Source organism: Nomascus leucogenys, unplaced genomic scaffold (genome assembly GCF_006542625.1).
Source record: "Nomascus leucogenys isolate Asia unplaced genomic scaffold, Asia_NLE_v1 001336F_41199_qpd_obj, whole genome shotgun sequence".
Taxonomy (NCBI): domain Eukaryota; kingdom Metazoa; phylum Chordata; class Mammalia; order Primates; family Hylobatidae; genus Nomascus; species Nomascus leucogenys.
This window is the reverse complement of record NW_022095874.1, coordinates 32,060-41,273: the sequence shown is the minus strand read 5'-3', so window position 1 is coordinate 41,273 and position 9,214 is coordinate 32,060. Positions and strand designations below refer to the sequence as shown.

Here is a 9,214-nt window from a genome sequence, read left to right as displayed (position 1 = left end):
CTTTGGCTGGATTTTGGCCTTGGAGCACCCTGGATAGGCTCGGAAGCTTTATGCTTGTTCTTCCTGACTTGATCAGAGTGACCTTTTATGACATATGACTTTTCCTGTGCCTGATTTACCTTGATTGCACTGGTATCTTTGGCTTTCTTTGCCGAGGGAACTTCGGGTTGGTCCAAGATCTTGTAAGGAACTGAAGATCGGGGGGAGGTAAGCTATTCTCCCACCCATTAGTTGATGTCTGCAAATCACTGCTAGACTCAATCCCTTTTCAAAATTCCCTTGGTTCTCAAGACTCAGCGTGTTATTTCTTAGATTGGCATTTTCAGAACCCAGCTGTCCTCTTGGCCATTGAGGATCAATGCAGCCCAGAGCGGAGTGAATATCGGGGATTTCTAAAAGAGGTAGTGGAGATCTTGATTTCCTATAGGATCTGGTAGACATCTAGAGGCTTTGAAAGGTTGGTTTTAATCTTATCCAAATTCTCATTTCTCATTTTTTCTCTGGCTTGGAGCTGGAGACAGTGTCAAGAGATTAGTAGGACTCTGGACTGGATTTAATTGAAATGTCCCCAAGCTCAGGTGATGGTTCTACTCCAAGGTCTGGGTATTTCTGCTCTTAAGGACTGTGAGAATTCTGGATTTGTGCAGACAAATTGTCTGGCTTGGAGTTGCAATCTCAGGGAAAGTATCCATCCCCAGGAAGTTTCCATCGCTACAAAGGAATCAAGGAAGAAATCAGTCCCTGGTAAGTAGAGATGCTCCCCCTATACACCAATGCAGCGATCGGATACCTTCCCAACATGGCAAGGCATTTCTACTAGCCCATCTTAAGACCATGGGACAAACCCTGTATTAGGAGACTGACAGTGACTGTTCTCTTACTGTTATCATTTGATGGATTGTTTCTGGTTCTTCTTTTGTATTTCATAGGGTCTTGTAAGTCAAAAGTGAAAGTGATTTTAAATAGGAGATGTTTTATAAAGCCTCACATTCTTACAGGGTCCTTTCAATTCTCTCCACCTCCTGAGAGAATAAAACACTTTACACCATGGACTAGGGTAGAGAGCGGAGCCCTTCTCATGAAATAGATAAGCAAGCACAGATTCTGAGCCTGTTTGTTTTGGAGAGGATCTCTGAACACAAGGTCTTAAATCCTATTGTAAGTTAAGGAAAATCAAAATGTCACTGCCAAAATAAGAGTTCCGAAGCGCCTTCCAAAGAGACTAAAGTAATAGATTAAGGAAGGACATTACAGCGTGGTAGTGCGGGGAAGTGATCAGCCAGGGCACTAAAAAGTGTGTCCGTCAGTATGCTCTTGCGACTCTCTTACATGTAGCATAGATAGCCATTATAGTGTTCCACTTTCCCACTTATAAGGTGTTCTTATATAGAGTCTGAAAATGGAGAGCACTGCCCAAGAATAGTGGTTGAAGTCTCAGGACTTAAATTCTACCTACCCATGGACTCACCACTCAGCTACAGATTTGACCCTCCTTTTCAGTGCTGACATTATTCCTGTCCTTTCTTGATGTTTGTACTCACCTTGAACGCCGGTTTCTGTGATGGGTTGGGCAGACACAGAGTAATACATCCCAGAAGTAGAGGCTGGTGGTAGGACATTTGTGGCTGAACCTCCTTTAGCACCATCACCATTTCTGGTTGATGGGCAGAAGCCCTATATCCTGTGTATGACACAGAGCCATAGGATTGCAGGCAGGATAGTGGAGGCCCCATTGTGCCTTGATTATGGTAATAGACCTGGCTTCCTATCTGGTAGGGAAGTGACAGGTTATGGCCCTGCTGATTTGGAATTTGAGTTAGTGTCCCCTGAACAAGGCTGGCAGATAGTGATGGATACAGAAGGACCACAGTATTGGTATCTGAAGTTTTATCATACTGGGCTGTCATAGACATGGAAGAGACAGCTGTGTTCTGATCAATGGCAGTCACGGTGAAGTCCCTGAGTGAGGATGACTTCTTTACTGTGCTTGCTATACTATCCCACTCAAAAACGCCTGGATAAGAGGCAGCTGAAGTACAGATATGGCTCTGGCCAGTAACCCCAGACAACATAGTTGTGCTAGAATGTTGGTAAAGGTAGGCACTGCCCATGAGTGGCTGGAAGGAGGTACCAGAGGCTGATGGCTGTAGCCATGCTGAGCTGATGGCTGGAGCAGAGGCTCTGGAGAAGTTGGAGATGCTTCCTGTCAAGAAAGCTGCATTGTTCACCACAGGAAGAGAGAGCTGCAGAGAATTGCAGTTCCAGGTAAAGATGTATTTTGGAAATCTTCTGTAGGTAACAAGAGAGAGATGAAAAAACCGATGAGATTGAAAAATTCTCACCTTATTTGAAGAACAGCATTATCTTAAGGTTGTTGCAATCAGGAAGCCTCTAATACCAATACTCACTGAGATACTAAAAGCCAAACAGTTTATGATGGCCTCGAGTGCTGAAGCAGTTTGGTCCTCTTCTGATGAACTGTCTTTGTGTCCAACTTGGACACAGATGTGAAGACCCAAGTGGTCTGGTTTCGTATATTATTTCCTAGGCTAGAAGCAACCTTCTCCCTTCCCTATCTATCCCTTGAATCTGGGCTAGTATAGACTCAAACTATTTCCTAGAATTGGAGCATTTTAGAACTAGGAGGTCCTTAGAGAAGTTCTAACATTTCATTTTATGAGTCTGAGAGGTCAGATTGACCTGTTTAAGTTTTACCATTATGTTAATATCATTACCAGGTTACAGAACCTGACTTCCTTGCCAGGAGTCTTTTCTCTGAGCATAGACCAGAAACCAGGAAATTAGAACTTTTAATATGGCATTTTTTTGGTCTACTGGAATATAGTACAGCTATTACCTTTATAATCCCTGGTGTCACATTTTGCTTCTGCAGGTCTTATGATATGTCCTAGAGTTTATATTTAACCTAGGCCATTGGTAAATCTAAAAGGTCATTCTTTGCACTCTTCAAGCCTGGCTTTTTATCATAAGTCAAAATAACTACCTGATAGAAATGCGTTTTTTTTCTTTTTTTAAATTTTATTTTATTGAGACAGAGTCTTACTCTGTCACGCAGGCTGGAGTGCAGTGGCTTGATCTCAGCTCACTGCAACCTCCGCCTCCTGGGCTCAAGCAATTCTCATGCCTCAGCCTCCTGAGTAGCTGGGATTATAGGCGCATGCCACTCTGCCTGGCTAATTTTTTGCATTTTTAATAGAGACGGGGTTTTGCCATGTTTACCAGGCTGGTCTCGAACTCCCGACATCAGATTATCTGCCTGCCTCGGTCTCCCAAATGCTAGGATTACAGGCGTGAGCCACAACGCCCGGCCAAGAAATGCTTTTTGAAAGAAAATGTGCAGTTAAACTCTGAGCTTCAGGCTGCTTGTCTATAAAGAAGTTATAAAATAATAACAGTGATAATTCATACATGAATAAAAGTGATAGATTACATATGACTTATAATGAGGAAGATATAGTAAATTCTGAAAAAACACAAAATAATTAAAAACATAAAATCATGGAACTAAAACAATATATAGATATTAATGAAAATTGGGGTATGTAGCTAGCATCAAAACATAGCAAATTACTAACTAAAGCTGTTACCATACATGCAACATTCGGAAACTGAATAGTATCTACTCTTTCTTAGTGAATACTATTAACCAAGAAACAGCCCATAATAGAATGAATTTCTAATCAACATATATAGACAGAGAAACTATCAGCAAAAAGTGTGTAACAAACAGAAAAATGCAGTAAATGTGAATGTAAAATAGCCATAATATATGTGGGTACATATTTCAATAAAAACTGGTACAAAATAGAATGCAAAAAATAAGTGTAAAGGAATTCCATTATTATGCTCATTCATATTTCTATGAATATTACGCAGCAAATGACAGGTATTAATCCTAGTATAATATTTAAATTATTATAGCCACATAACAGGCAGAAAAGAACCCTTAAAAAGTATCATGAGAGCTTTAATATTTATCCTCAAAACCTAGATTATAATCATCTCCAACATCCAGCAAAGTGACATCCCCATAGCTTAAAAAAAAAACGCTAGAATCCAATTGAAAAATGTTTTGAATGTAGGAAAATTCAAAGGACTCCAGAAAATTTGGCTTAGATAGATATGGAATTAGAGATATGTGGCTGATATGTGGCTTGACTTTTTATTCTTCGGTCTAAAAGCAGTCCATTGTACATCAGTATGTACTCTGTTTTTGGAAGAAAGTATTAAGATAAAAAAAGCAGCTTTTACTTGAAATCTACTTTTCACACAAAGGTATTGTTCTTCTGATGCAAATAACGATATTCTTTTTTCCGAAAACTTAATTTTATTGTTAATAGGAGAAACATCCATATAATTTCAAAATTAGAAACAGGACACTGCAAATTACATGTCCTCCAGCTCTCTAGGTAACCACTTATTAGTTTCTTGTTTGTAGGAAGCATCATTTCTTTTCTTTTCTTTTGAGATGGAGTCTTGCTCTGTCATACAGACTGGAGTGCAGTGGCAAGATCTCGGCTCACTGCAACCTCTGCCTCCCAGATTCCAGAGATTCTCCTGCCTAAGCCTCCTGAGTAGCTGGGATTACAGGCGCCTGTCACCACACCCAGCTAATTTTTGTATTTTTAGTAGAGATGGGGTTTCACCATGTTGGTCAGGCTGGTCTCCAACTGACCTCAGGTGATCAGCCCACCTTGGCCTCCCAAAGTTCTGGGATTACAGGTGTGAGTCATCCTGCCCGGCCTCTAAAGCATATTTCTAAAATGTTTATACTAAAAACTGTCAAGTGTCATCTATGTTCAAAAAGGCAACGGAAAAAAGTAACTGCATGTGACTTCTGATAAGCTGATTTTCCTAGGGATACTGTATTCTAGCCTGTTTCCTTCCTAGTCCATTGATCTAAGCATTTGCTAAAACCAAATTCATTTTGCCCTACTCTGAATAGATTTCACTCTGTTGTCCTTATGCTTCTTTTTTCCTTATGCTTCTTTTTTTTTCAAATTTAAAATATATTTTTTTCTTTTAAAATCATTTCGTCATTCTCCAGGGCATATCCCAAAGGAAGAGGAGGGGATCCTGTTTTCTGCTTTAATTAAACTACCAAATTCCTTACTCTAGAATACCTGCCTCCTTATAACCCAGTACTCTCCATTTTCTCTTTCCACCTAGGAATGTCCAAAATGTGAATATTACTTTTCTTTGTTTGTTTGTTTGTTTGTGACAGGGTTGTCACCCAGGCTGAAGTCCAGTGGTGTGAACATGACTCACTGCAGCCTCAACCTCCTGGGCTCAAGCAGTCCTCTGATCCTCCCACCTCAGCCTCCTGAGTAGCTGGCATACCTCCAACCCTGGCTGAGTTTTAAAAAGTTTTTGTAGAGATGGGGTCTTGCCATGTTGCCCAGACTGCCTGGGAAATCCTAGGCCCAAAGCGATCCTCCCACCTCAGGCTCCCAAAGCATTGAGACTGCAGGCATGGGCTACCACACCCAACTGAATATTAAAAACATCACTACACATCAGTAAACATCACTAAATTTAAAATAGTAAAGTTGAAATATTAGTGAGGGAGATGGCCTCCCAAAGTGCTGAGATTACAGGTGTGAGCCACTGTGCCTGGCTGAATATTATTTAAAACATCACTAAACATCACTAAATTTAAAATAGGAAAGTTGAAATATTAGTAGAGGGAGACCATTACACATGAAACATCTCAGAATATATTGCTAGCTTTCTAGGCCACTTCGGTTTTTTCTCTGTTTCGGTTGAAATGAACACTCTCAGAAAGTCTCTGATTTCATTTTCTATACGCCTACCCTTTAAGACTCAGTATTAGAAAAGAAAAGGGCCAGGGGGAATAACCAATCTATTATCCTAATGTAACAGATGAGGAAACAGAATTTGTGAGAGAAGAAAAGTTATCTAAAGTCACACAGCCAGTAAATGTCAAAGCCAAAACTGAAACGAGGTCTCCAGATTTCTACTTCAATAGTTTCCCTGTTATTCCAAGCTGTTTGGGACTATAAGGGGAAAGAAATCTAAATTTAGGGGCAAAGAAATCTCATGAAAACCGTTTGAAAAAGTTTCTTTCTTTACCTGACATGGTCAGAGAAGAAGAAACATCAACTGTAGATACAACGGAAGAAGAGACGATACTAGCGAATGTCTGGGTGGCTGACGCCAACAAGTGCATGTGTCTAGTATGAAGGCCACTGGCAACTGATTACTGGTCACTGGCCACTTGCGATGATACAAATTTACAGGCCACAGCCAGGAAGCCCCAAGATGCTACCAGGTGGCGGTAGGTTAGGTGGGAGAATGATGTCACAAAGCAGGCAGTTTAAAGGTCTGCGATAGCCAATAGGGAGGTCCGATTCTCAACAAGACAGGATTGGCTGGCAGAGGTGGTCGGTTTAAAGTTCTGCGATAGCCAATAGGGAGGTCAGATTCCCAACAAGACAGGATTGGCTGGCAGAGTCGTAGGAAAGCTGTAACAGCACCTCTGGGGAGGTGAAATCTACCAGACAGACATGATAGTCCCACTTTCCCCCAGGCTCTCATGTTAGGGAGATCATCTCAATGTTTCTCATAAATGTTCATTAATATAATTAACTAACATTTATATTTTATACGTTATGTTTCATATTATATAATAGTATGCATTTATGATTATACAGTACATACACAATATCCTTGGGGAGAAAGGAAAGGGACGTCTAAGTTGAGCAATTATAGTTGTTCTGAAACCATTTCAGTGAATCTGATTAATGAATTTACTGCTGCATTTTAATTTAATTTAATGTTTTTTGAGATGGAATCTTGCTCTGTCACCCAGGCTGGAGGGCAGTGGCGTGATCTCGGCTCACTGCAAGCTCCACCTCCCAGGTTCACGCCATTCTCCCGCCTCAGCCTCCTGAGTAGCTGGGACTACAGTTGTCTGCTACTTCAGCCAGCTAAGTTTTTGTATTTTTAGTAGAGACAGGGTTTCACCCTTTTAGCCAGGATGGTCTCGATCACCTGACCTCGTGATCCGCCCACCTCAGCCTCCCAAAGTGCTGGGATTACAGGGGTGAGCCACCGCGCCTGGCCCTACTGCCGCTTTCAAGGGCCAAAGGAAAGGATTAAAGAACTCTCTTTTGTAACTTGGTTGAACAGCAAACTTCGTTGACTGCCCCTTATAGGAGATGATGTGGTCCGAGGCTCTTCTCTTTTAGTTTCTTCTCCTTGAATCCTACCTTCTTGGGCTGGGCCAGGTTGGACTTGGATCTCTCTTCTGCTCTCCTTTTTTTACCCCTTGATTTTAGGCATTGTTTCTGGGCCAAGCCTCGATCTTGCATTTTTACATTCGTGGATATTCCTTCTTGTCAACTTTCAGAGCAGGAGTCTTCTTTCAGTGTCCCGATGTTTGGAAAACGGACTCTGCTCATGAGAGGCAAACACCAGAGAGGTAGAAGACAAGGCTGCCTGCAGACCTTCCCTCTTCTAGCCTTTGGTCACAATTCTTTTGCCCACAGTTTGCTACCTCTGGCTCCTTGGGCCACACAGACACCCTGCCATCCTGCTCTTTTATACATGAGAGGCATTCAGGATACCTTCTTTCTTCTCACATAAGAGGATCCAGTGTGGCAGTTACTGATAGCCTCCTCTCCCTTGCAAACAGCCACTATAGAATCTTGGGCCTTTAGGATTTCCTGTCAGCCATGCTTGGGTGCAAGGGCCAGGGAAAATGAAGAGTTAAAGCATTTAGTGGAGAATAGGAAACAGGCAAGGTGAGGGTATAGGAAAAAAGAGATTTGTGTGGATTTTTTGGTTTCTGTGACAAACAACTCGACACACTTATTTTGTATTAATAGAATAGATAATATAATATTTTTTATGTAGCTCGTCCAGAACTTCCATTACTTCTGTACACTGAAGAAAATAATCATAATATTCTTTTTCCATTTTGTTTTATGTCATATTACCTCATTTATGTTATTCATTAGTATGTCTGGTTACTTTCTATAAACCCTATTCTGCCAAGGTCTGGATTTTCTTGTGTCAACCCTAATGAATTTGTTCTCACCCCAATGTTGTGTCTTTAGCAAATTGAAAGTGTAAGCCCAATACAGCTTTTCTAGCTTCTGAAAGATTTATGTCACATTTTGTATCTTGTCTTGTCTATAGACATTTGTAGATTTGTAATTTTGGCTACTATACACCTATTGGAATTGTTCATATTCCAAAAGAACATTGTATTATTTATTTATTTATTTTGTGATACGGAGTCTCACTCTGTTGCCCAGGCTGGAGTGCAGTGGCACAGTCTTGGCTCATTGCAACCTCTGCCTCCCACATTCAAGCCATTCTCCTGCCTCAGCCTCCCAAGTACCCTGGACTGCAGGTATGAGCCACCACTCCCAGCTAATTTTTGTATTTTTAGTAGAGATAGGATTTTACCATGTTGGGCAGGTTGATCTCAAACTCCTGACCTCAAGTGACCCGCCCACCTTGGCCTCCCAAAGTGCTGGAATTACAGGCATGAGCCACCATGCCCGGCCACAATATTTTATAATTTAATGTCAAATTTGAATGTGGGCTGGGCACGGGGGCTCGTGCCTGTCATCCCAGTACTTTGGGAGGCCGAAGAGGGCAGATGACTTGTGGTCAGGAGTTCAAGACCAGCCTGGCCAACTTGGTGAAACCCTGTCTCTACTAAAAATACAAAAATTAGCCGGGCATGGTGGCACATGCCTGTAGTCCCAGCTACTCAAGAGGCTGAGGCAGGAGAATTGCTTGAAACCAGGAGGCAGAGGTTGCAGTGAGCCGATATCGCGCACTGCACTCCAGCCTGGGTGACAGAGAGAGACTCCATCTCAACAACAACAACAAATGATTAAATGTTCCTAATTGTAGGTTTGTTATGTTCTGCTAACCTGTCTTTTTGTTTTTCCAATGAACAATTTATGAATATTGACACATTTTTAATGATGTGGAAATTTTCAGAATTGTAAATGTTTATGTATTTAAGACTGGTTGGAAAAGTACTGTCTCAAAAATGTTAATAAAGCTAGCAGTCTAGCTTTATTAATATTCATTTATTCAATAGCTCTGACCTTTCTCATCCTTGGTTTACCCAGCTCTAAAATGGTTGCAAAGATTACTAAAAATATAGGTAAGTTACCTTCAGAAATTAGAAACTAAAAAGTAAAAATTA

General features: G+C 41.2%; 1 pseudogene; it reads right to left on the bottom strand.

The window, feature by feature from the left end:
* Positions 1 to 18: 18 nt before the first annotated feature.
* LOC115833742 lies at positions 19 to 6,211 on the bottom strand (annotated as a pseudogene).
* Between the last annotated feature and the right edge of the window lie 3,003 nt (positions 6,212 to 9,214).